Consider the following 27,892-nt stretch of genomic DNA (forward strand, 5'->3'; position numbering starts at 1 on the left):
ATAATTCTGTGTTTGGTAATAAGATTTATTAAATTAGCAGCCCTTCCCAGGCATTCCAATTAGTTGAAATTAATATTACTAATAAGAAGTGACCAGCCTATGCAACCTGCTATGAAGATTCAAGAAGGATTCTAAAATATTTTCCTTGATTGAAAGAAGTTTTTCATGGAAACAAAGAATTTTTTTTAAACAAAAATATTCTTCTGGTGACATTCTGTGACTAAGAGTTATGAACCATCATAGTTTCCAAAAAACTCAAGTTCAAAGGCACTCAGTAGGCAATTGAAACACATGATAATCATGAGCAGGTGGCAATATACTGTCTATGAACAATTGAATGGAAGAATCATCACAAAGCATGTCATCAGAGATGAATAGCTAAGGAAAAAAACAAAAATTTGGGTAGATAGCAAGAATATGTGAGAACTGACATACAATTATACTGATATATGAGGTCATCTGAGTATGTTTAAGAATATAAAGGGTATGGATTGGTTCTGTTTTTATCTGTATAATGTCAAGAGTTTGGGAGGAAGGGTTACGTCATATTTTGGAGCCCCTTGTGGAAGATATATTGAAGGATATGGACCAAAATGTCACTAAGTAGACAGACATAGATTGATTATAATTTTATCCACCAGAGGGAAAATCCAAACCAATAGGATGCCAAATCCATCAAAATATCAAAGTTCACAAGAAATAGAGAATAAAATAGCCATATACATGATATATGTTTGTTCACTTTGTTTTAGGCCTGTGATAAAGAAAGCTTAAGTTACTTGCATTGGCATGATCACTCAGCTAAAAGGAGTAAAAGGAAGAATTTGAACCCATATCTTTCTGTCTCTAGGACTGGTACTTTGTTTTGCTAGGTGTCCTTTCATTTGTGTCTATGCATTATAAACTGATATTTCCTAATATATTTAAAATGAGACTGATGTAAAAAGCCCCTGATAGATGTTTATAATTTAAAAAACCTACAGATCATTGATTCTTATGGAAACTGGAAGCACTGTTTTCCACTTGTAAATCAGTCAATCACCATTTATTTTTTAATTGTTCACATCTCAGAAGAGACATATTGAGAACACAAAGGAAGTATATGATGTCTTATGTTATTAAGGAATATGTTATCTCATTTGTTGTGGTTGTTCAGTCATTTCAGTTCTTTCCCACTCTTTGTGATCCATTTGGGGGTTTTGTGGCAAATATATTGGAGTCATTTGCCATTTTCTTCTGCAGCTCCTTTTAGAGATGAGAAAACTGAACCAAACATGGTTAAGTGATTTACCAGTAAGTGTCTGAGGCTAGATTTGAAGATTTTCCTGACTTCAGATATGGCACTCTATCCACTATGCCACCTAGATATTCCTTTAATTGAAGGATGACACATGAATGAGTAAAAGTAGAAATCAAAGAAATAAAAATAACATTATATAGATAACATTATATAGGACTTGAAGTTTTGCAAAAGCATATATCATTTGATGCTCATACCAGCCCTAATATAAGTGAGCCATTTTATGGATGAAGAAACTAAGGTTAATTTCATTGCCCATGATGACACAGCTAATAAAAACTGAAGCAGGGTTTGAATTAAGGTCTTCTTGACTCCAAATTCGGTTTTCTCTGCACTGTATCACCCAGCTCCCTCTTTAAGATACCTGTTGCTAGGGAAAATTAAAAAAAATTTAGGGAGAAAAACATTATAATATGGACTTACTAGAAGAGGCTTCAGAGAAGTAGTGGAACTTGCCTTAATCAGCAAAGATCAATAGGATACACATAATTGTATGCTTGCCAAAAAGACTACTTTATGGAGAATTCACACAAGTCAAGCACTAACAAAGTGGTCAAAAAAAGCAAGATAAAGACATTCTCAAGGTCTCTCTTAAGATCTTTAGAATTGATTGTATGATATGGAAGACACTGGCACAGGTCTGCATATAGTGCCGTCATCAAAGAAGGTACTATGCTCTATGAGCAAAGCAGAATTGAATTAACTCAGAAAAAAGTGAGAAGCCACCTCAAATATTGACAGGAACCATCTATGTCCAACCTCTGGCAAATAATTCTGAGTTCATATTGGTCTGATCAATCACACTTAGACACATTAACTTAGTGATGTCATTTTGGTAGTCTTCAAGAATGAAGGACAAAAACCAACAAACACATAAAATAGACCAAGGAAGGCATTTCTGCAGAGGAGAACAATATACATTGATAGTATGTTCTTTAAATATAGTCAATCCATGTCTAATATAGACATAAGAAAATTATATTACAAAATTCTCCAAGAAAATGTTATGAAGACCAATTTTTTCATCTCCTGCAATGATATATAGGTGGTATACATATAGCAAATAGGACAGATAAACAACTTCCAACCTAAATCAATTAAAACAAATATACATGTGCAATTACTGTATGATGAGTTGCCTAGCTCTAGTACCTCTGTAGGAGATAGAATTTCCTATTGTCTAATTAAAGTTGATCCCTTGAGCCCCTGCCAGTATTCTAGCTGTTATACCAAATACTGATATCTCAAAGGAATGTGCCCTTTGAAGCAATGAACTTGTCCTTGAACCCTATGTACTGTCATTAGTGTGAGTGCCACCTTGGCCTTGAGTTCAGTTAAATGAAATAATTACAGCATAGTCATGTTCTAATTGTGTCAGATCCTTTCCTAAACGTAGGCTAAAAATGTAACCAGCTTTTAAAGCAGTTTGCAAACTTATCAAGGTAGACACCATTTTTCTTTTCCAAATTGCTTCTGAAACATTAGTCCTCCAGACTCTGTGTGCTGTGCCCTCACTTTTACAGGAGAATTAGCATCACAGTGCAATGGAAAGAGTGTAAGATTTGATACTAGAGGATTTGAACTCTGGCTCTATCACTTAGATCTTTGTAGTTTTGAGCAAGTTATTCTATATACTTTGCTGAGCTACAGTTTTCTTATCTGTCAAATAAGATTACTTCCAGTTTGAAATCTATGATCTTATGAGAAAATTTCTAAATTCATGGCCATGAAGACCCTTTACCTTCAAAGCTTCCTAATATCCTCTTCTATGTCCAAGTGCCAAGCCTACCTTTTTTTTTTTTCTCTATACTCCTCGAGAATTTCTTTTCATATATAGGAAAATCTTTCTCATTGGTATTTCAGAGCAAAGCTTATTTCAGCATCAAAACAAATGAAAAATACACAAAAAAGAAAGTTTTATTTGGGATTATTCAAAGGGAAGAGGGATTGAGGCAGGATCAACTTGAATGTCTTCAGAGGGATAGAAGAAGGTAATGGAAACTGATCACTTTTACATATCCAGAAAGCCAAATAAAATGATTCATAGTATAACGCATAGAATTGGTTTCTTGTGGCAATTAAGTTAAGTTTCCCAGCAGGTTCTAAAGACATTTACCAGTAATTATATATAGTATGTGAAAAATCTCTTTTTAAAAATAGGAAAGAGGGGAAAACATTATAACTTATTTGCTTGAAGTTATGACCTTTAAAAAATAAGGAAGGAATTTTGACATTTTTTCTTCAAACTGATTTCTCATTTAACCTATCCCCATGATTGTCCTTCCTAATTTATTCCTTTTCTCCCCCTTTCTAAGCTGTAATATTTTTAAAGTTCACTAATCCCTCTTAGTTTGACTGACTTCTTGGGCATTATCCACAAGTAAATGGAAAAATAATCACCAAGTCCCTCATTTTTCTTCTCATACACTAAGGCCTGCTCCCAGTCATTTATAAACTTCAGTTTACTGTATATTTGAGCAAGTTATTATACTGTATATTAACCACTGTGTTTTACATTTTCCCAAATTCATGTGGAACTCTTTGAAATCCCCTAGGGAAATAAGGGGATTCTTTATATATCACTCACATAGCAAGATTGAAAGAAAGATTAGAGGAAGGAAAGAAAAGGCATATAATAAGGAAGAGAGAACAAAAAGGAAATAGGAGAAAGGGGAAAAATCAGGGGAAAAAACATTCAGCAAGGATTGCTAAATTACTCTGGGAAGGTGGGTTAACTTCTTTTCTTTCCAAATGGGGCATTTTGATACTTGGATGTCTCTAAAACTATTAAAATGTCATCATGCGTTGATTTCTTCACTCTATCACATTTGTACATGGAAAATGTAATTTAGATAAATAGGGAACAGGACAATATTATATATGTTTGCATGTGTATATCATTGGGTTTATATGCTTTCAGCACCTCTCCAATGATACTATATGGTTTGCAAGGACCAGCCCTGTTCTTTAATATTGCAGAAGATAAGATACAATGGCTCAAGTTTCCTCCATCTTTCGTCTAATAAGAATTCAAGAACTTTATAAAATCAGAATATCCCTCCATTACAGGATGCTAAAACTGTTATCCAGAGGAATTAATGGCTTCTTATTTCACTTGTGGTTTTAGTTAGATTTTGTGTCTGCCAGCACTTACTGGGGACCTCAGTTGGCAAGCCAAGAGAGTAAAGATAATGTAGCATTCCAACTAAGTGGTCATGCAATGCATGATTTCAGGTTGTAGCTTTTTATACAGCATGTGTAAGCCTTTATGCAAGCAGCCATCCATCTGCAAGATCCCCAAATTGGGATCAGCATTTCATAACCAGTAAAGGAAAGAAAAGTCAGAGAATAGAGCATTCTAATGTTGGCCCAAAGAATCACTTTTGCAGAAGGGAAATGTGATAACAGATATTTATTAGCATCTCTTGTTTACATAGTCATAGAATATTAGAGGTAAAAGTGAATAGTCCCTACATTCTTAGATTATTTCAGACATATGCCTTGTTCCCAGGTCACCAATCCCAAATTATTAAAGTGTTATCTTCTGCCACTGGAATGTAAGCTCCTTGAGGGCAGGTAATGTCTTTCCTTTTGCTTATAATTATATTCCCAGAGCATAGTACATTATCTGGTACACAATACGTTCTTAAATAAGGACTTACTGACTTGACAACAAATTGGGAAGATGCAACATCAGACATCATCTATGCTAAATTCCTTATTCATGTGAAGGAAGAAATGAATAAAGCTTCTAAGCTCCAGATCTCCTGACAGTGCTTCCTTTGTGGCTACTTATTGTATGATCTCATATTATTCTCGTTTACATGCACAAACCACCAGGCAATTGAATTTGGGAATGTTTCCCAGGAGGCAACTCCTGCAGTTTATCTTCTGCTTTTTGCTGCTGTCAAAGCTCTTTTTCCCTTCTCTTGTCATATAAAAATAAGTAGAGAACAGCACAAGAGCTTTAAAACTGGTGTTATGTCCAGTTCGTTTTCTCATCTGTCTTGTGACATTGAATAAATCATTTACAGCCTCTGTTTTTCCATATGTCAAAAAGCAGATTTGCAATTTTGGATACTGTAAAAATTTCGATTGGGTAGCTGCCCTGGTCCATGAGTAGTGGTCGAGAGGATGAAAAGGGAAGGCAATAAGGTAATACTTAAACTAAGGTTTCTTCTCTTGCCTACCTCAGCCCTTTGGTCAAATCCCTTAATGTCTACAAGCCTCAGTTTCTCATATTTCTTTTAAATTTTTTGTTTTTACAATTTATTTTATTTTATAAAGCTTTTTATTTTCAAAATATATAGTCTTCAATATTCATCCTTGCAAAACCTTGTGTTCCAAATTTTTTTCTCCTTCTTTCACTTAAATGGCAAGCAATACAATATATGTTAAATGTGCAATTCTTTTATACATATTTTCACAATTATCACACTATACAAGAAAATTTGGATCTAAAATGAAAAAATGAGAAAGAAAGCAAAATGCTAGCAAACAACAACAAAAAAAGTGAAAATACTATGTTATGGTACACATTCAGTTCCCATTGTCCTCTCTCTGGGTGCAAATGGCTCTCTTCATCATAAGACCTTTGGAACTGGCCTGAAACAGCTTGCTGTTGAAAAAAGCCATGTCCATCAGAATTGATCATTGTATAATCTTGGTGTTTCTGTCTACAAGGTTCTCTTGCTTCTACTTGCTTCACATCAGTTCATGTAAGTCTCTCCAGGCCTTTCTAAAATCATCCTGCTTATTGTTTCATATAGAAAATAATATTCTATTACATTCATATACCATAGCTTATTCAGTCATTCTCCAGTGGGCATCCATTTAATTTCCAGTTTCTTGCCACTACAAAAAAGACTGTTACAAATATTTTTGCACATGTAGGTCCTTTTCCCTTTTTTATGATCTCTTTGGGAAACAGGCCCAGTAGAGACACTGATACAAAGAGTATGCATAGTTTGATAGTCCTTTGGACATAGTTCCATATTGCTCTCCAGAATGGTTGGATCAGTTCACAACTCCACCAACAATGTATCAATGTCCCACATTTCCTACCAATATTCATCATTATATTTTTTTGTCATCTTAACCAAAATAAGAAGTATATAGTAGTGTCTCAGAGTTGTCTTAATTTGCATTTTTTGATCAATAGTGATTATTTTTTATATGACTAGTAATGGTTTTAATTTTTTCATCTGAAAATTTTTCATATCCTTTGACCATTTATCAATTGGAGAATGGTTTGTATTCTTATAAGTTTCAGTCAATTCTCTATACATTTTAGAAATGAGGCCTTTATCAGGACCCTTGATATTTTCCCAGTTTATTGCTTTGCTTATAATCTTGTCTGCATTGGTTTTGTTTGTATAAAAATGTTTTAACTTAATATAATCAAAATTATCCATTTTGCATTCCATAATATATTCTAGTTCTTCTTTGGCCACAAATTCCTTATTCACAGATTTGAGGTAGACTATTCTTTATTCTTCTAATTTGTTCATAGTATCACTCTTTATGTCTAAATAAGCTATGTCTAAATCATTTCAACCTTATCTTGGTATGGGGTGTTAGGTGTGGGTCAATACTTAGTGTCTACCACAATCATTTCCAATTTTCCCAGCAATTTTTGTCAAATAGTGAGTCCTTTTCCCACAAGCTGGGATCTTTGGGTTTATCAAACACTAAATTACTGTAGTTATTGACTATTGTGTCTTCTAAACCTAACCTATTCCACTTTTTGGCTGCTTTACTTCTTAGCTGATACCAAATAGCTTTGATGACCACTGCTTTGTAACATAGTTTTAGGTCTGGTACAGCTAGGCCACCTACATTTGCCACAGTTTTTTTTTTTTTTCATTAATTACCTTGAAATTCTTGACTTTTTGTTCTTCCAGATGAACTTTGTCATTATTTTTTCTAGCTCTGTAAAATAATTTCTTTGGAGTTTGATTGGGATGGTACTAAATATGTAGATTAATTTAGGTAAAATTGTCATTTTTATTATATTAACTTGGCCTACCCATGAGTACTTGATATTCTTCCAATTGATTAAATCTGATTTTATTTGTGTACAAAGTGTTTTGTAATTGTGCTCATATAGTTCCTGACATTGTTTTGGCAACTAGACTCCCAAATATTATATATTATCTACAGTTATTTCAAATGGAATCTCTCTTTATATCTCTTGCTGCCAAAGAGTTCCTCATCTTTAAATGACTTCTAAATTCCTTTCTATCTCTTGGTCGGGGACTCTTAACCTGGGATCCATGGATAGAGCTTTGTAAGTTTTGTTGGAAAAAGAAAAATTATGTCTTAATTTTCATTAAATTCTAACTGAAATTAACTCTTTCAATTACAAATGTAGGCAACAAAGCATTGTGAGAAGGCATTCACAGGATTTCAGAAGGGGGTTTATGATACACACACACACACACAAAATGATTAGGAGCCCCTGCTCTATATACATAACTCTATGAGTCTCTCCTTTGTAGGTGGGGACATTGGATGGGAAAAGGTAGTAAGTAAAAACAGACATAATAACCTCATTCAATTATTCAACAAATATTTTTTGAGCTTCTACTACATTTGGAATGTTAGATAATAGAGAAAAACAGATACAATCCATACCAGCCAAGCCAGTGAACGCAGAGATCATGCCCATTGCCAATGGCCTGTCTGAGGCTATACACAATAACCAGCCACCCTGGACAGTTGCCCAGACTCTGCTAATGACCAGCCTAGAATAAAAGGAGTCTAGTAATATCTTAAATTTGTAAAGTGCCTTGTACTTTTCAAAGTAATGTCATGCACATTATCTCATTTCATACTCAGAACAACCTTTTGAAGTTAGTAGGCAGGGAAGTTCTTGTCCCATTTAACAAATCACAAAAATGAGGCCTACAGAGTAACTTTCCCATAGTCACACAACTTATTAGTAGTAGAGCTTATAGTAGAACCAAAAGCTCCTGAGTTTTAATCCAATCCTTTCTGCTGCATCACATTGCCTTCTCCTACACTCAGTTACTTAACTAGTATCTATTAAGTGCTTGCTTTGTACTAGGCACTTAAAATAAAATAAAAAAAAAAGAAAGCAAAAAAGCAACCACTTCTCTTAAGAAGCTTACAATCCAATGTTGGGGAGACAACACAGAAATCACTGTATCCAAACAAAGCATCTACAGGATAAATTGGAGTAATCAAGAGAGGGAAAGCAATAGCTTTAAGTGAGATCAGGAAAGACTTTGCAAAAAGTGAAATTTTAGCTTTTTTTTCTTTCTTGTTAACTATTTTTATTTGAATATAGATCCTCTACCATTTCACTATTAGATATAATGAATTTATTTTTAACATTGATTTTTTAAAATTGATTTTCAAATTTTCTTTCTCTCTTCTACCCTTTCCCCAGCCATTGAGAATTCAAACAATATATCAGTTACACATGTGAGTCATGCAAAATATATTTGTTATCCATACTGCAAAATTTTTAAAAAGCAAAAAATATAAAGAGGAAAATATTCCTCAATATCCATTCAGAGTTTATCTACCACTTTCTGAAGATAGAAAGCATTCTTCATTATTGACTTTTTTTTTGCTCATTTTCTTTTGATTAATTGTAGCTAAAAATGATGCTAAGAAAAATCATTACATTGCAGTTAGTCTTTTCTATGTAATGTTCTGCAAACTATTTTAACTGTCTTAACAGAAGCTGAAAGGTAATGTAAGCCAGATGACTGATTACTTCAGAAGCTGTTAAGTTATGAAGTAGTGGATAGTTTCCCTTTCCATTCTCAGATAGTACTTGAATTTATCATTCATCATTTTATTTTTGTCCCTCCGATAGATTAGAAACTTCATAAGTCAGGAATGGTGTGTTATCTAAATTAGATATTTACCAAAACTTTGCATAGAGCTCTGAACAAAACAGGTGATTTATAAATGCATGTTCAACTGAATTGTGAAGTTAATTGAGAGTCTGAACTAGGAATATGGTAAAGAGATAGAAAGGAGATGGGTAGAAAAGTTTTTGTGAGTATAAAATCAAGAGAATTTGATGACTGATTAATTGTGGATTATGAGAAAGAGAATAGTCAAAAATAACACTGAGCTTTTAAGTCTGGAAGACTAATAGGATAGTGGTCCTGTAATTAGAAATAAGGATGTTAGGAAAAAGAACAGACTTTGAAAGAAAGACAAGTTTGTGATTTACTGTTGGAAAAACTAATGGAACATACAAATGAAGTTGTCCAGAAATCAGATAGTACTTTTCCCTATTTTAATAGATAATATGGTAACTGTACTGTAGGAAGATGTCTGAATTACACTCCAAATTTGAAAGTCATCTGTTTGGAGATGATTCTTAATACCATAGAATTAGAAAAGAGGAAAAAGATAGAGAAATGGATAGAGCTAATAATGACAATAAAAACCATAAGAAACGCCCATACTATATGAACCCAAAGAAGAAGTAGAAGTAGACAAAGAACAGTCAGAGGGGTAGAAGGAAAACTAGGAGATGTGTGCCATGGAAAGACTTTGAAAAAGAAGAGGATGGTCAACAGTATTGATTTGTGCTGACTCCAAAGAAATTGAAACCCAATACATTCCCATAATGAAAAGCTCTGGAACTACTCTAGATAATATTTATATTTTTTAACCCCTTCTGGGTTTTATTAAAAAATAATTTGAGGGAATCATTCCATTCCCCTATTCAATGAGAAAAAGCACCCCTTTCCCCATCTCTCAGCACTCTAGTCAAAAGGAAGACAATACTAGTAAAATGGATTTAGAAAGCTAAGAAGCTTTCTTAGTAAAGACTGACTTTAGTCAGTAAAAGAAATGGGGCGGGGGGGGGGGGGGGGAACTGCCTGAATGGTTGGAAAGGAAGATAACCCCTTTCTGAATTGCCTACATTAGAATATCTCCATTTTTAAAAGAGCTTCTCTTTGTCCTTCCAAAAACTCATTAATTTTTTGCCTATCTCTAAGACTTGAGATCTCACTTTACTAGTGACACATGCTAAAAAGAAAGCACCACCGGCTCTGGGTTTGCAAGTATTTTAGGCTCACTTACTTTCTCATTCCTCCTTCTTCTATAATAGAGGTTTACTGAAGGTCAGGATAAGAAGGCCCTTGAAATGATCAAAAACCGTGTTTAATATCTTCTGATGTGAGAGGAAACTGAAGAGAAAGTAGAGAAACCTTTTTTTTTTCTTCTGAAGATCTTCAGGAAATTCAGATAGTGGTATGAGAGGCATCTTAGGCAGCTAGATATCACATTGGATGGAGCATTGAACCCAGCTTATGAAAAACAGAGTTCAAATATGACCTTAAACACTGAGGAGTAGATTGGGACCTTCAATCTCCTTATCCATGAAATGGAGATAATAATAATAGCACTTTTCTTTCAGGATTGTTGTTAGGATCAAATGAGATATTTGGAAATTGTTTAGAACAGTATCTAGCATATATTAGTTATTTAGTAGATGCTTATTTCCTCCCCCCACCCTCCAGAGAATTTTAATTCAGGACTCTACAAGAATAGTAATAGTATTTGTATAGCATGTTAAGGTTTGCAGAGCACTTTATATACATTATCTTGTTTGATCTGCACCACCCATAAGGTAGGTTCCATTATTGTTCACATTTTATAGGTGAGGAAACTAAGGCTCAGAGACTAGAAGTCATAGCCAGTAAGTGTCATGTCAGCATTTGAACTGAAGTCTTCTAGACTTCAACTCTATTATACAACCCAATCATGTAGATTGCATGCTGTAATAAAAGTAGCACCTACTTGGAAATAAAAGATGTACATATTCAAAAACCAGCCCTGGTATTTACTATCTATGAAACTTTAGGCAGTTCAAGTAATTTTCCTTCACCTCAGTTTCTCCATCTAGGAAATGGGGTGATTCAACTCTAAGATTCCTTTTGGTTCTGAGTCCTCTGTTCATTAGATCTATCACAGACTTCAGAGATCACTGGATATTACAGATGTAGAAAGACAGAATCACAAAGCTGCTCCATGGCAAGTCTGGGATTTGAGTTAAGCCCTCATCTCCCAGTCTAAGATCTTTTGATGGTATTTCCAGATCTTTTATTAAGCAAACTTTCTAAAGAGCAGACTTTTTGGCACTTCAAAAACTAGAAATATTGTTCACAGGGATTTAGTAACAGCCACATTTCACAGAGATCCTGAATCTGCAATGGAAATCTGCATATATCCTTCCCATTGTTAAAAACCAGGGGGCTCAGGTTCTACCCATTGCTCATGGATATGTGGATCCTTGGCTCACTAACATGTTGTCAGATGTGGCTGTCAGTCATACCATGGATCAGCCATCAGTGGGACTTAACAGCACCTCTGTCCAGGGTGGGGATGCATCAAATGTGTCTGCCATATTATTGCTATTCAGTCACTTCAGATGATTCTTTATAACCCATTTGGGATTTCCTTGGCAAAGATGTTGATGGGTTTGCATTTCCTTCTCCAGCTCATTTTACGGATGAGAAATTGAAATATACAAAGTGACTCTTAACCAAGGTTCACAAGATTACTAAGTATCCAGATTGAAATTCAGCAAGTCTTCCTTTGTGCACTATGGCGCCACCTAGCTGCCCACCTAAAGCATAGTAAATTCTCCATCAATGGTAGCTATTTGCTAAACCATTATGTCTAATTGTTAGGAGACCTCACAAAGTAATGGATAGTGTTGAATGTGCCTCTGACACTTATAAACTCTGTGACCCCAGGCAAGTTAACTTCCCTGAACTTCAGACTTATCATTTGTAAAATAGGAATAATAATTTCTGTGATACTGCTCTGGGTTATCATGAGCTTCTAAAAAGATAACACGTAAAAAAAAATCTTCATAAACTTTTGAGTGCTTATAGAAAGATGAATTATCTTCTTCCTAGCTAGATGCTATTAATCTACACACATATATTATACGTGAGAAGTATGACATTATAATGTACTAACACAAGGTAACAAATTAGTTATCTGTCACCTAGTAGAGTTAGATCAGCATTTTTTTTTAAATAAAAGGACATCTGGAGTATAAATATGGATTGAGGGAATATAGAAAGTACTGAAATGAAGGAAGTTTCCCAATAATTGCAAGAAAACTTGGGTGGGGCCAGAGAATAGAGATTTAGGCAACCTTCAGTTTAATAATTGAAAAGAGAAAGGGGTCCTATTCTACTCAAGGCATTGTGCTACACAGAAGAAAATATCATGGGTCTCTTGCTGTTGAGCAGCTTACATTCTAATGGCAAGCTATAACATATGTCCAAATAAACATGGTCCATAGTAAAAAGATTTTGATAGAGTGCTCTTCAAAAATTAAGGAGAAACAAATATCACTTTCAGCTAAGGGGATCAGGGAAGGCTTCCTGGAGGAAATGGCCCCTGAACTGAGCCAAAAACAGTTGGAGATAAGAAAGGAGAGCATTCTATACATGGAAATGTTCTACATGTGTGTAGAGGAGGTGATTGGGCAGTATTAGCTACTTTGGCTGAAATGTGGAATGAACGAAGGGGATTTGTATGAAATTAGTCTAGAAAGATAGACTGACTCCAATTATGCAGGCAACTAACAAGGATTTTTTAAACACCCTATACCAAGCACCATGCCAAAAAAAAGGTATAAAAATGCCCTCTAAGAATTTACATTCTAATGGGAAAAAGTAATAAGTATATAAACAACTAGAAGCAAGATAAATAAAGAGCATATAGAGGGGAGGGGATTCAAAAATTTCTTTTAAGGAGTGAAGGAGAAACAGAATAGGCTTCCTACAAAAGGTCATAGTTGAGCTGAGGTTCAGAAGGAGTGGGTTGTGCTTTGGTTAAGGCACTGGACCTGAAGTCATGAAGACTTGAGTTTGATCTGGTATCACACACTAACTATGTGATCCTGGACAAACAAATCACTTAATTTCTATTTGCCTCAATATTCTCATCTGTAAAATAGGAATTATAAATAGCACCTGCTTGAAAAAGCATTTGATAAAATCCAACACCCATTCCTATTAAAAACACTTGAGAGTATAGGAATAAATGGACTTTTCCTTAAAATAATCAGTAGCATCTATTTAAAACCAGCAGTAAGCATCATATGTAATGGGGACAAACTGCCACCATTCCCAATAAGATCAGGAGTGAAACAAGGTTGTCCACTATCACCATTACTATTTAATATTGTATTAGAAATGCTAGCTATGGCAATAAGAGCTGAGAAAGATATTAAAGGAATAAGAATAGGCAATGAGGAAACCAAATTATCACTCTTTGCTGATGATATGATGGTATACTTAGAGAACCCCAGAGATTCTACTAAAAAGTTATTAGAAATAATCCACAATTTTAGCAAAGTTGCTGGTTATAAAATAAACCCACATAAGTCATCAGCATTCTTATATATCACTAACAAAATCCAACAGTCAGAATTACAAAGAGAAATCCCATTTAAAGTAACTACTGATAGCATAAAATATTTAGGAATCTATCTGCCAAGGGAAAATCAGAAACTTTATGAGCAAAACTACAAAACATTTGCCACACAAATTAAGTCTGATCTAACTAACTGGAAAAATATTAAACGCTCTTGGATTGGGTGAGCAAATATAATAAAGATGACAATACTACCTAAACTAATCTATTTATTTAGCGCTATACCAATCAGACTTCCCAAAAACTATTTTGATGACCTAGAAAAAATAACAACAAAGTTCATATGGAAAACAAAAGATCAAGAATTTCAAGGGAATTAATGAAAAAAAAAAATCAAATGAAAGTGGCCTAGCTGTACCAGATCTAAAATTATATTATAAGGCAGCGGTTACTAAAACTATCTGGTATTGGCTAAGAAATAGACTAGTTGATCAATGGAATAGGTTAGGTTCAAAGGACAAAACAGCCAATAACTTTAATTATCTAGTGTTTGACAAACCCAAAGACCCCAGTTTTTGGGATAAGAATGCATTATTTGACAAAAATTGCTGGGAAAATTGGAAATTAGTATGGCAGAAACTAGGCATTGACCCACACTTAACACCATACACCAAAATGAGGTCAAAATGGGTTCATGATCTAGGCATAAAGAATGAGATCATAAATAAATTGGAAGACCATAGGATAGTTTACCTCTCAGACCTGTGGAAGAGGAAGGAATTTATGACCAAAGAAGAACTAGAGATCACTATTGACTACAAAATTGAAAATTTTGATTATATCAAATTGAAAAGTTTTTGTACAACAAAACTAATTCAGGCAAGATTAGAAGGGAAACAATAAACTGGGAAAACATTTTTACAGTCAAAGGTTCTGATAAAGGACTCATTTCCAAAATATATAGAGAATTGACTCTAATTTATAAGAAATCAAACCATTCTCCAATTGATAAATGGTCAAAGGATATGAACAGACAATTTTCAGATGATGAAATTAAAACTATTACTACTCATATGAAAGAGTGTTCCAAATCACTATTGATCAGAGAAATGCAAATTAAGACAACTCATGATACCACTATACGCCTGTCAGATTGGCCAGAATGACAGGGAAAGATAATGCAGAATGTTGGAGGGATGTGGAAAACAGGGACACTGATACATTGTTGGTGGAATTGTGAATACATCCAGCCATTCTGGAGAGCAATTTGGAACTATGCCCAAAAAGTTATCAAACTGTGCATACCCTTTGATCTAGCAGTGTCTCTACTGGGCTTATACCCCAAAGAGATACTAAAAAAGGGAAAGGGACCTGTATGTGTCAAAATGTTTGTGGCAGCCCTGTTTGTAGTGGCCAGAAGCTGGAAAATGAATGGATGCCCATCAATTGGAGAATGGTTGAGTAAATTGTGGTTTATGAATGTTATGGAATATTATTGTTCTGTAAGAAATGACCAGCAGGACGAATACAGAGAGGATTGGCGAGACCTACATGAACTGATGCTGAGCGAAATGAGCAGAACCAGGAAATCATTATATACCTCAACAACGATACTGTATGAGGATGTATTCTGATGGAAGTGGATTTCTTCAACAAAGACAAGATCTAACTTAGTTTCAATTGATCAAGGATGGACAGAAGCAGCTACACCCAAAGAAAGAACACTAGGAATGTAAACTGCTTGCATTTTTGTTCTTCTTCCCAGGTTATTTATACCTTCTAAATCCAATTTTCCCTGAGCAACAAGAAAACTTCGGTTCTGCACACATATATTGTATCCAAGATCTACTGTAATCTATTTAACATGTATAGGAAGGACTGCTTGCCATCTTGGGGAGAGGGTGGAGGGAGGAAGGGGAAAAATCGGAACAGAAGTGAGTGCAAGGGATAATGTTGTAAAAAATTACCCTGGCATGGGTTCTGTCAATAAAAAGTTATTTAAAAAAAAACAACACCTGCTTCCTAGATCTTTGTATATAATAGTTATAAAGCATTTAGCACAATACCTGGCATATAATAGCCATTTCATGATGATTGTTCCCTTTTCTTTTTTCCTTTAATAGAGGCTAGAGGGGGAGGTGATAATGGAGTGATTTCTAGACTCAAAGAAAGAGACTAGGTATGGATTGGGTATAAGGAACACAAGTAGGTCATTGCATTTAAAAGTAGGAACTCTTTTTGTATTGTACAGTTCCTGGCACAGAGTGGATACCAAATAAATTTTAGTTGAATTGGCCTTTAGAGAACATGAAGAAGAATAAAGTGGAAGAAGACTGGAAAAGCAGGAAGGGACAGGTTGTGAAAGGTTTTATATACCAAACAGAATTTTTTTTTTGTTTGATCCTGTTCCTAGTAGGAAGGCACTAGAGTTTATTGAACAGCAGGTTGACTTGGTCCTATCTATATTTTAGCAAATTCACTTTGATAACTTAGAGGAGGATGAAATTAGAGTAGGGGAAGACTTGAGTAAGGGATTTCACTTAGGACCTTTTGGATGTTGCTATATTGGAAGCAGAGTAGATTAACAAGAAAGTGAGAGAGAGAGGGGGGACAAAAGACAAATTTATGTATCTTACAATTCCTATTATTTCAAAGAAAAACCCAAGATTGATAATATACCATGTTCTCTATGTGTGATCTAGAAAAAGAAAAAGAGACATACTGCTCTTGTAGACTCTAAATCCTCCTTTATTTCATTAGAGTGTAAGAGGCAGTTTAGTAAATAGAGGGGTGATCTTAGAATAAGAAAACCCACTTTAAAATCCTGCCTATGATTATTGTTGGCTATGAGCCTTTCTACGAAACATTTCAATTATAAATATTCTCAAGAACTCTTTAAAGTTAAATTACTGATGAATTATCTGTCTATTTTTGTAGAAAGGGTCTTTGAACACAGATATAATCATAGGTCCTGACCCAGAAACAAAAATTAACAAAGCATGTTCTTTAATAATCCTGTAAGATAGTAGAATTATCATTACCTCCTTTTTATAGATGAAGAAATTAAGGCTTAGACCAGTGAAGTGACTTAAATTGCAAAAAAATTCCCATGGTTAGTGAATGTCAAACTGAAAGTCCTGTTGTTTTTTGTTTGTTTACAAATCCAATTATTTTACATTTCTTTTTTTGAATAATAAAATAAAATATTAAAATTAGAATTGAAGATAGAGTTCCACTAAGTTTTCTCCTGTGAAAGGGAAAGTAGTCAAAAAGGGGGTCTACAGCAGCCTTATAGTTTAGCTACATTGGATTTTTTTCAAATTCCTCTAGATTATTTTATGAACACAAATATGGGCTGACCACATTAGTTCATGCCTATAATGCCTACTATTTGCGAGTGTCTAAGGCTCATAGACACTTTAGCTTCAGAATTCTGAGCTACAGTAGGTCTAAAACTGATTGGGTATCCATAGACTGTCACCTCCAGGAGTAGAGGGGCTATCAGTCTTCCTAGGAGAGGCAAACTCTCCAGTCAAAAAAGAAGCAGGTCTATGCTGATTGGCAATGAAATTGGGCCACTGGCTATCCACTGCACTTATAACCTTGCCAAGTTAGGGAGATTCAGTCTTAAAGGGGAGCATAAATTATGCCATACTCATTTCTACCTCAGAAATTCAAAGTGATTCATGCCCTATTTTGCTTATTGCTTAAATAGGCAAAAACTGAAGCAGATTCTGCTATTATTTCTCTTAGTGAGACCGTTTAATTTTCCTCTTTGTGAATCATTTCTCACCAGTTTGTGCCCACTTCAAAGTCAGTGGATTATAGTCTGTTAAGGTTGTAAGAAACCTAACTATTCAGTTGTGAAAATTAACTTCAGCATGGAAGTATCCAGTACAACAAAAAGCCACTGAGTATGAAGTATGAATGAAGACAAACTGTCACTAGGAATGACCTAAAATGAGTAGAAATTAAATCTTTACCTTCTTTCAATTTTGACTTCTAATATATGTCAGTGATGCTACCAACATTTGTTCCCAGAGAAAAAAACAGGATTAGCCTGACCTTTGCAGCAGGACCCATATTTCTCTTTGATCTAAGAGGAAAACTTCCCAGGATTGACTTTTGCTTGGCTTTCTAGATTTATTATTCTCATTCTCTCTGTCTCTCTCTGTCTCTCTCTCTCTCTCTCTCTCTCTCTGTCTCTCTCTGTCTCTCTCTCTCTCTCTCATTCAAAGTTTGTTATTTAAGTAATCTAGGAATCTGATGACTTAAATAGCTGTGTTAACGTGGCCATCTCTCCACAGCAGTGTGCCTCAGTTTCCTAATCTGGAAAATGAAATTATTATTCTTAGAGATCTCTAAGGTCCCAACAATTTCTAGTATTCTGTGAATAGTATGATATCATACTTCAGATCACAATAGGATCTCTTAGGATTTTATTTTTATAAAAAAAAGATAAAAATATTTTTAAGAGGAGGTAAGTTTATTATTGTAGTTGAAATGCATAAATCTCTTCCAAAGACAGAAAAGGTACATGAAGCTCTTGTTTCTCATTATTGGTCTTTACCTCTTCAGCTATGAAGGGCAATGGGTTGAATGGGAGAAAAAGCCAGTCCCAAAGTCTGACAAAACCAGAATTCATCTCCCATCTCTAAAATGCTAACTGTATGCTTATACTCTTAGGGACCTAGGCAACTCTATAACCATAAGTTTCACTGAAGATGCTAAATAACCTTGATATAGGGAGTTCCCTCACCAAAAGTTCCCTGTGCTGATGAAAATGCAGCTCTAGTTCTTACAGCTAACCTAATGATTCCAGGAGTCAAAACTCCTATATGATGGTTTCTTTTATTAAGTTACTACCTAATTTGGCTCTTTATCCTAACATGAAAGTGACCGTGGATCAATGGATTAATGGAGCCGAAACTTTTGATTGCATTGATTTTCAGCTTGTTGACAATTTGTCTAAAACTCAGCTCAGATAAGTCAGAAATACTAAGCACCAAAGAATTGGTCATTAAATGATTCTTTTTTGGTCACTATAACTTCTAAGACTATGAAAATGTAGAGAAGTTGTCATTTCTTTCAGTGGAAAAAGGACCCACATTTATAAAGCCATGTCTTTTTTTTTCAAAACATTATCTAAAGAGGGCACTGTTAACAGCAGTAGCATTGCCATTAAAATCACAAAACAAAAGGACCCCAGTTAATGGACTCTTCTTTTCCAAGTACTATGTATCATCTAAGTAATAAATCTAATAATGATGAGTACATAGGAAAATATGTATTATAATAATGGCTAATATTTATATGATATATAAATAATTGCAAACTCTTTGACTATATTATTCTATTTATTTCTCATAATAAGTATATTATCTCCATTTTATGAAGAAATTGAGACTGAGAGAAATTAAGGCCTTCTGAATGTAAGATCATTGTTCTTTTCACAACATGGAAGTAATGATAGAATGACTACCATTCTATTCTTGAGTTATTATCCCTTGAGAAATCATAAAGAAAGGCAAGGATACCAGAAGACTGAAAATGGGCAAATGTCTTGTTTTCAAAAAAGGAAGAAAGGTGTTTTCCAGAAATTATAGATCAGTAAATAGTTCTAAAAAATTAAGAAAAAAAAAGAAGAGGTGTTGTACAGTTTTGTCTAATAGCATGCAATTGACTAAAAAAAGCAAAAGAATGTATGATCCCTTTGGGTTTATTGCTTATTGATTATTTAAATACACATACACCCTTTTTATTTAATAGAGCAAATAGTACCTTAACGGCTGTCCTCCAACAAGGTGCCTCCCTTGCATATAGTACTATGGCAAGAGTTCAAAAGAATAAGATCTAGTGGGTCAAATAAAAGCAGCTAAGTAATGTATTGTATGGGATAGTGAGTGAACTTGGAGTCAGGAATACCAGAATTTATATGTAACTTCAAACATTTACTAATGTCGTCATTCTAGGCAAATGACTTAACCTCTATTTGCCTCAATTTACTTGACTGTAAATTAAGTCTAATAACAGTACCTATCTTGTAAGGATCAAATGAATTAATATTTGTAAAAAAGTACTTAGCACAATGCCTGGGAAATAGAAGGCACAATTATTATTATTTCTCAAGTTATTTCATTAGTGTCTGACTCTTTGTGACCCCTTTCGGGTTTTCCTGGCAAATCTTTGCCAATAGAATGAATTGTCATTTCCTTCTCCAACCCATTTTACAGATAAGAAAACTGAGGAAACAGGATGAAGTGACTTGTTCAAGGTCATATAGCTAGTAAGTGTCTGAGGACAGATTTGAATTCAGAAAGAGTAGTCCTTTTACTTGACTGGATTTCACTGGACAATCTAACCACTGGGCCACCTAGCTGCTTCATAGAATACACAATATACAAATTTATGTCCTTTCCTTCCCTTTCCAGTATGATATTTTATCAGAACTACTTAAAAACAAAAAGCCAATGAAGCCTTAGTTTGTATTAACTGAAGTAAAGTATACAAAGCAAAGTAGATAACAGAATCATTGAACTTTAGTCTATTGAATATATACCTATATAATACATGTTTACTTCTAGGTACAATAATTCAAGGATAGTCACAAGTAGAGAGCAAACATGATGAGGTTAAGTCATGAAACAATTTCATGTAAGAAATAATTAAGGAGCAAGGAATGTTTAATCTGGAGAAGATTTAAGGGGTACACAATCAGTTTTCAAAGTATTTGCAGGGGCCGTCAGAGCAAAGAGGAAATAAATTTGGGCCTCCTCATTGCATCTGCAATGCAAAATGAGAATGAATAAAGTCAGAGAGAATACATTTTTGATTCAGCACAAAAATCATTCTAACTCCTTAGAACTTTCCAACAAAGAAAAAGGGTGATTTTTTTAAAAGTAGCTTTCTTCCCATTATGGAAATCATTCAAGGTAGATGAACATCTACCAGAAAAGCAACAGAATGCATTTCTGCATAGGGAGGGTGGTTGATCAATGATCTTTCCAAGTCTGTAATAGTGTGATAGTGTGAAATTATTGTATTGATATTTGATTGTGTTGGAATCATAGAATCTTTTTTTGAAACACCATCTATATTTATCCTCTCTTCTTTCCTAGAAGTTTAACCCATCAGAGTTTTTTAAGGCAATGAAATGGACTTAAAGTCACAAGACCAGAGTAGGGGAAAGGATTGGTCTCAAAGCCACTTCGGCCACCCTTGTCCACCCCCTTATCTTTTCTGGATCTCAATTGTCCCATCTTTAGAAAGAAAGATTTGAATTATGGGTTATTAGTTTGGGATTCGTTTTATCTCTTTGACTGAGTCTTTAGTAAACTAATGACTCACTGAGGGGCCTCTGAGTCATCTATTTGATCTCATTCCCTATAGAAAATCACTCCACTAGTATTATTTATTTGACATTTCTCCAAGATGGGATTATTGAGTGGGTAAAAGGAATCAAACAGTATCTAACTATATAAATGGATGAACTGCAACAACTTCTCAAAGGCCAAATTATTGCTGCCCCAGTAGTTCACTTATGGCTTTATGAAGTCATCTGATTGTCTATCATTAATACAGAGATAGTTCTTTACTGATCAATAATAATACCTTACATCCATATAGTATCTCATTAATTTTACATCTCCTTCTAGAGCTAAGCATGGTACTTTGCACAAAATATTCAATAAATTATTAAATTAATGCATGATTCTTTACAATTTATAAAATAAGCACAGCTAAACTAAGCCATTTCCTTACCTGATCCTTTCATAAAACCAGTAAGTTATGGTCCTGGCCTATAATTTTAGAAGTGGAAAGAATTCAGATTGTAGATTCCATTGACCTGCCTTTTACTTCCAGCTGTACCTATGTGATTTTGGCCAAGGCATTTATTTCTCTCTGATCCCTTTTCCTGATCAACAAAATAAGAGTGTTAGGTGATCTTCAGTGTTTCCCCACTTTGTTTTTTGTCTAACAATATTTTATTTTTCTTTTTTTTAATAGAGATTATTTTTAATAATTATAACTTTTTATTGACCGAACCCATGCCTGGGTAATTTTTTACAACATTATCCCTTGCACTCATTTCTGTTCCGACTTTTCCCCTTCCTCCCTCTACTCCCTCCCCAAGGTGGTAAGCAGTCCTATACATGTTAAATATGTCACAGTATATCCTAGATACAATATATGTGTGCAGAACCAAACAGTTCTCTTGTTGCACATGAAGAATTGGCTTCAGAAGGTAAAAATAACCCGGGAAGAAAAACAAAAATGCAAACAGTTTACATTTATTTCCCAGTGTTCTTTCTTTGGGTGTAGCTGCTTCTGTCCATCATTGATCAATTGAAACTGAGTTCGATTTTCTCTTTGTTGAAGAAATCCACTTCCATCAGAATACATCCTCATACAGTATCGTTGTTGAAGTATATAATGATCTCCTGGTTCTGCTTATTTCACTTAGCATCAGTTCATGTAAGTCTCTCCAAGCCTCTCTGTATTCATCCCACTGGTCATTTCTTACAGAACAATAATATTTTATTTTTCCAAATACATGCAAAGATAGTTTCTAGCATTCATCCTTGCAAAACCTTGTGTTCCATATTTTTCTCCCTCTTTACCATCCTCCCTCTCCCCAAGACAGAAAGCAAACCAATATCGGTTAAACATATGCAATTCTACTAAATTCATCATGCTGCAGAAGAAAAATTGGATCAAAAGGGAAAAAACATGAGAGAGAAAAACAAGCAAGCAAACAACAGCAACAACAAAAAGGTGAAAATGCTGTTCTTTAAACCACATTCAATCTCCATGGTTCTCTCTCTGAATGAGGATAGCACTTTCCATCACAAATCTATCCAATGACTCTTTAAGCCCTGAATCCACAGTCCATTGACATTACAACACAGTGATTCTTTCTGGACACAGTTTCCTCATATGTAAATTTAAGGGCATTATTGAATGAGTGTCTCTGAGTTTCTTCTAAGTTAAAATCAGGGTTCTTATTTCACAAATGGGGAAAGCAAGTCTAAGAGAGATTGTGATTTGCTCCAAATTGAATAACCAGTTAAGTGGCAGATCTGGTACTCTATTATAAGTCTTCTAAATCCTAGTGCTATTTTCCCCATGCTAGAAAGCCTTCCCACTGTTTATAGATGTGTCAAATGTGTGGAAAAGTAGGGATGAATTTTTTTCAACTTCACAAAAGTAATAAAGGTCTCCCATTGCATGAATGAGGAAATGCTAATAGAAATTTAAATGCATGTATAACCTTGGCATATTGGAACTGCTGTTTTTGTAATCTTGAGAGACACATTATCCACTCAGCGATACCCTTTTCAGTTAACATTTACGGGAATTTACAGTTGTTAAATTAGAGAGAGGTTAATCCCCTGTTGTTCCTGAATAACTTAGGCACCTATTTGGAAAGCACAAGCTAACAAAATGAATTTCAAAATCAAATAAGGTTACGGGATTTAAACAGCATTTCTCTCTAATCTGCTTCCCAGTCCTTTCTGCCTGACAAATTCCAAAGAAACTCGGTCTGGTCTGATTCACTGTGTTTGTTAGTCTTACCTAATATTTTTAGAAGCAGCACCTGACTGATGTCACCAGAGTGTGAACAAAATCAAGGTCATAATGAAATGGATGGGTTAATTTATTCTTCATTTCTCCTTGATTTCCTCATCTATCAAGTGGAGCTAATACCTGCCCTTTAATATATGAACTTTCCAACAGTCATGTAAGACTAAAAGGAGATCATGAATGTGGAAGCCTCTAAAAAAGTTAAAGCCTGCTCTAAAAACATAGCGTGATATTGAATTCACAAGTCCAGAGATCTAGAACAAGAAGGAACTTCATGGATAATCTAGTTCAATCCCTTTATTTTACAGATGAAGAAACTGAAGATCAAGGAGATTAAGTGACACATTGTCACATATGCACTCAGCTTTGGGGACAGGATTAGAAATCAGCTCTTCTGTTTCCAGAGCCAATGTTCCTTCTATTTTGCCATTCTGCCTCCCTTTTTTTCCCCACCAATCCCAAATCTCTCCTTTGTACTAATGCATGATTTTGGGAGGCCTCAGACTTCATTCCTTGGGACCAAGAATGGTTTTATGGTTATTTTTGCCTTCCTTGTACATAATGAGTTCTCCATACATGTTTCTTAAGTTGCCTTGGAGGTACTGTTCATCCTGGTATAACATTAGGGTTAAAAGGGACTGTAGTACCATCAAGTCCAAAAGTCTTTTACAGATGAGGAAACTGAGTCATGAAAGGAGACAATGGCAAGTCCAATGTTACTTAGGTAGTGGTTCCATTACCAATGCCAGTTCCATTTTAAAGTCCTGACCCAGTTTCTCCAATTGTCCTATTTAGTTACTCTGTCTCAGGTTATAGCCTTTCCCTCTTAATGCTTAATGAGATAAAGATTTTATATCTTTAGGCTATAATCATTCCTTCTTAATGTTTGACAGGACAAAGGTCTATCCATTTTAGACATCATTAAAATATCAGTAACCTCTCCAGTACCTCCCTCCATTGTGTCATCCTGGGTGCCTCCCCCTATTAGGTTATCCCCATCCAGGTACCTCCCCCATTTTGTCATTGTTCTTGTTATCCTATAAAAAATTTTGCTGTCCTAACACTTGGGGTTGGATTCTTTGAGAAGATAATCTCGTTCAGCCCTGGGACCAAACATGGATCATTTGGTCCCAGAAAATCTCTTCATTTAATAAACTATTAAATTGTTCTCTAATCCCTGTCTTGCTCAGTTTTCTGGCATTACAATGGGTAGCAGAACCATGTCCTTTGATTGCATAATCAGTGTTTTTTCCACTAAACTATGTGGCTGAGTTGAATGTAGAATGTAAGCTCCATGAAGGGAGGAAATGTGTCTCACTTGTGTTATTATCTCTAATGTCTGCAATTTGTTATTTTTCAGTCATTCCCATTTGTGATTGATTCTTAGTCCCTCCATTTGGGATGTTCATAGTTTGCTATTTTCTTCTAAGTTTATTTTACAGATGAAGAATCTGAAACAAATAGGGTAAAATGCCGGTCCTCACAGTCACACAGCTATTAAGTGTCTAAGGCTAGAATTTCTTGACTCTAGATTGGGCATTCTATCCACTGCACCACTTAGTTACCCTCTGAGATAATAGGTGCCTAATGAATGCATATTGAGTGATTGTTGAGGCCTAGGGAAACATAACTAAGCAAGTTAGAAGCAGAGCTAGGCTTGTAAATCCTGATTTTCAGTTTATTGCCCTGCCCTTTTGACAATGTTGTACTTGAACATTACAAATTCTTTTTATCTCAAAACTTCTCTTCTATCACTATCCACTTGACTTTATCATGTTATTCTGATCATACCATTATCCTCTCCTTAATGTGTCACATCATTACCAGTATACCTCAGAGAAAGGCTAGGCAGGGTCTTCACAAGCTCAGAATCTTTCCCCAGAGTTATCATTGTTTTTCATTTCCTTCTGCTCCTAAACCTATCTACTCTACTTCTAAACGAGCAAGCAAACAAACAAAAAACCAATGGATTCAAATTTAAACATCTTCTTTGTGCATTTTGAAAATCTGTACCTCTAAATCTTCTCATAAACCACATATAGTAGCTAGAATGCCCTTCCCAGTTCACTATTCCAAAACATAACTTCTTTTACAAAGCACTATCCTTAATTAATAACAGAAGAATGTTGGTGAGTTCTTAATGAATTGGAGTCTCCCGTAACTCAACTTAAGAATCTTTAATAGGTGTACATTTCTAGTCTGTGGAATATTATACTCAATATTATCGGTCGATATACTCAATATTATGACTTTTGGCAAATTATGTCGGGTCAACAAACATTTTTTTTCAAATTAGATTGATGTGTTTTAACATTACAGACATTTAGAAATTATTCCTTTCTTGAGAAATCACTTGTGACAGAGTAAAACAGTTAAGTAAAACTAATATGACCCCATGTGAAAATCCATGTAATATTTCATTTTTGTAGTCCCTCTATTTTAATGAAAAATTAAAAGAAAGTTTTGTTCTCTTTCCCACTCCCAAGAATATAAAATATTCTTTTTTAAAAATTATGCTATTGTATTATTAAATGGTTTTCAGTTATTATTTTAAAAAATTATAATCAAGCAAAAGAAATTCCCTCAAGAACTGTATATAAAACATTCTGTACCCTAAATAAATCACCTCTTTGTAATGAGTAGCTTATTTTGTCATCAGTTCTCTGGAATAGTCACTGCATTGATCATAGTTCTTATACCTTTCAAAGTCATTTGTTTTTACCATATTATTGTGAATTTTTCAAGAAGTACTTGTTAGTATTGGGCTCAGTACTAGGAATATACTAGGGATGCAGAGAAAGGCAAGTTCTAGATGAATATATATATTTATTGTAGAAGAGAATCATGGTGGAGTTACTGTTTCTTCCACCCATAGGATAATAGTTATTTTACTTACTCAATTCTTGGCACTCAAACTATAAATGAAGAGGACATTTGTCTTTTTTAGGATATATAGAAAAGAAAATGACTGTCCTCATTTCATAATTTTAGAGATGTCATTTGTCCTGTTGACATGACCAATAGAAAGAGGTTGTTGCTACCTATATGGTAGAAAAATGAAGGATATCTTTTTCCCAGAAGCAGGATGCCTCTGAAGGAATTATGGGAAGTGAGTGAGCCGTATGAACTACATCTTTTGACTCAATTCTAGAGGTAGTTTGGTTCCATTTCTATTTAATTATGGGTATAGCCTAATTTCTGTCCTGCAAGAAAATTTTATTCAATTGTAAGAAAGCTTTATTTCATTGTTTGAACCTATTCCTACATGGTTGGAAAGCTGCATACCCCTGTCTGTTTATTTAGAGACCCTTAACTAAGGATCTAGATTATGCTGACCAAAAACCCAGTTAGATCCAAAAATTGATGCAAAGGATTTTCTCACATTATACATCTTAGGCAATCCATATGACTCACTTGAAAACTAGCCCTACATTGGTCAATTAAGGCAGGAGTGGGATACCTCTCTTTCTGATTTCAAGGAAATTATACCTTTTCACTCTCCTCCCAACCTGGAAACCATCTGATCTTTACACCAGCTAGAAATCAGGTTTTTAATTTTGTATCCAGGTTTACATGCCTTTTATTGTCGATTTTAATGCATAAAAAAGTCTCTTCCAGTATTCAGGGCCTATTTTCTAAAATACATAGAGAATTCTATCAATTTACAAGAAAATAACCATTCCTCAATTGATAAATGATCAAAGAATATGGACAGGCAGTTTTCAGATGAAGAAATTAAATTTAATTTGTAGTCATATGAAAAAATGCTCTAAATCTCTATTGATTAGAGAAATGCAAATTAAAACAACTCTGAGGTAACCACTTCATACCTATCAGATTAGCTAATATGACAGAAAAGGAAAATGACAAATGTTGGGAAGGATGTAGGGAAACTGGAACACTAATGCATTGTTAGTAGACTTGGGAGCTGATCCAAGCATTCTGGAGAGCATTTTGGAACTAGGACCAAAGGGCTATAAAACTATGCAGCAATATCATTTGGTCCAGCAACCATTACTAGGTCTACATCCCAAAGGGATCATAAAAAAGGGAGAAGGATCCATATATAAGAAAATATCTATAATAGCTCTTTTTGTGGTGACAATGAATTGGAAATTGAGGGGATGTTCATCAATTAGAGAATGGCTGAAGAAATTGTGGCATATAAATGTAATGCAATACTATTGTTCTAAAAGAAATAATGAGCAGATAAATTTCAGAAAAACCTGGAAAGACTTACATGAACTGATATTGAGTGAAGTGAGCAGAAACAGGAGAACATTGTACTTGGTAACAGCAAGATTGTGCAATGATCAACTATGGTAGATTTAGTTCTTTTCAGCAATACAATCATCCAAGACAATTTTGAAAGACTTAAAGTGGAAAATGCAATCCATATTTACAGAAAGAATTATGGAGTCTGAATGCAGATCAAAGCATGCCATTTTTGTATTTTTTTGTTTGTTTCTTATGGGTTTTCTCTTTTATTATGATTCTTTCACAATATGACAATTGGGGAAATCTGTTTAGCATGAATGTACAGTATAACCTAAATCAAATTGCTTGCTGCCTTGGGGAAAGAAAGGAACAGAGGGAGGAAGGAAAAAATGG

The 27,892-nt window shown here is 34.6% G+C and overlaps 1 protein-coding gene across 5 annotated transcripts in view; it reads left to right on the top strand.

Moving 5' to 3' along the window:
* The window catches only part of DPP6 (dipeptidyl peptidase like 6), a 1,318,691-nt gene that overhangs the window by 1,017,822 nt on the left and 272,977 nt on the right, over positions 1-27,892 (top strand). The window lies entirely within an intron of this gene.

The sequence above is a fragment of the Sarcophilus harrisii genome, chromosome 5 (assembly GCF_902635505.1).
Source record: "Sarcophilus harrisii chromosome 5, mSarHar1.11, whole genome shotgun sequence".
NCBI lineage: Eukaryota > Metazoa > Chordata > Mammalia > Dasyuromorphia > Dasyuridae > Sarcophilus > Sarcophilus harrisii.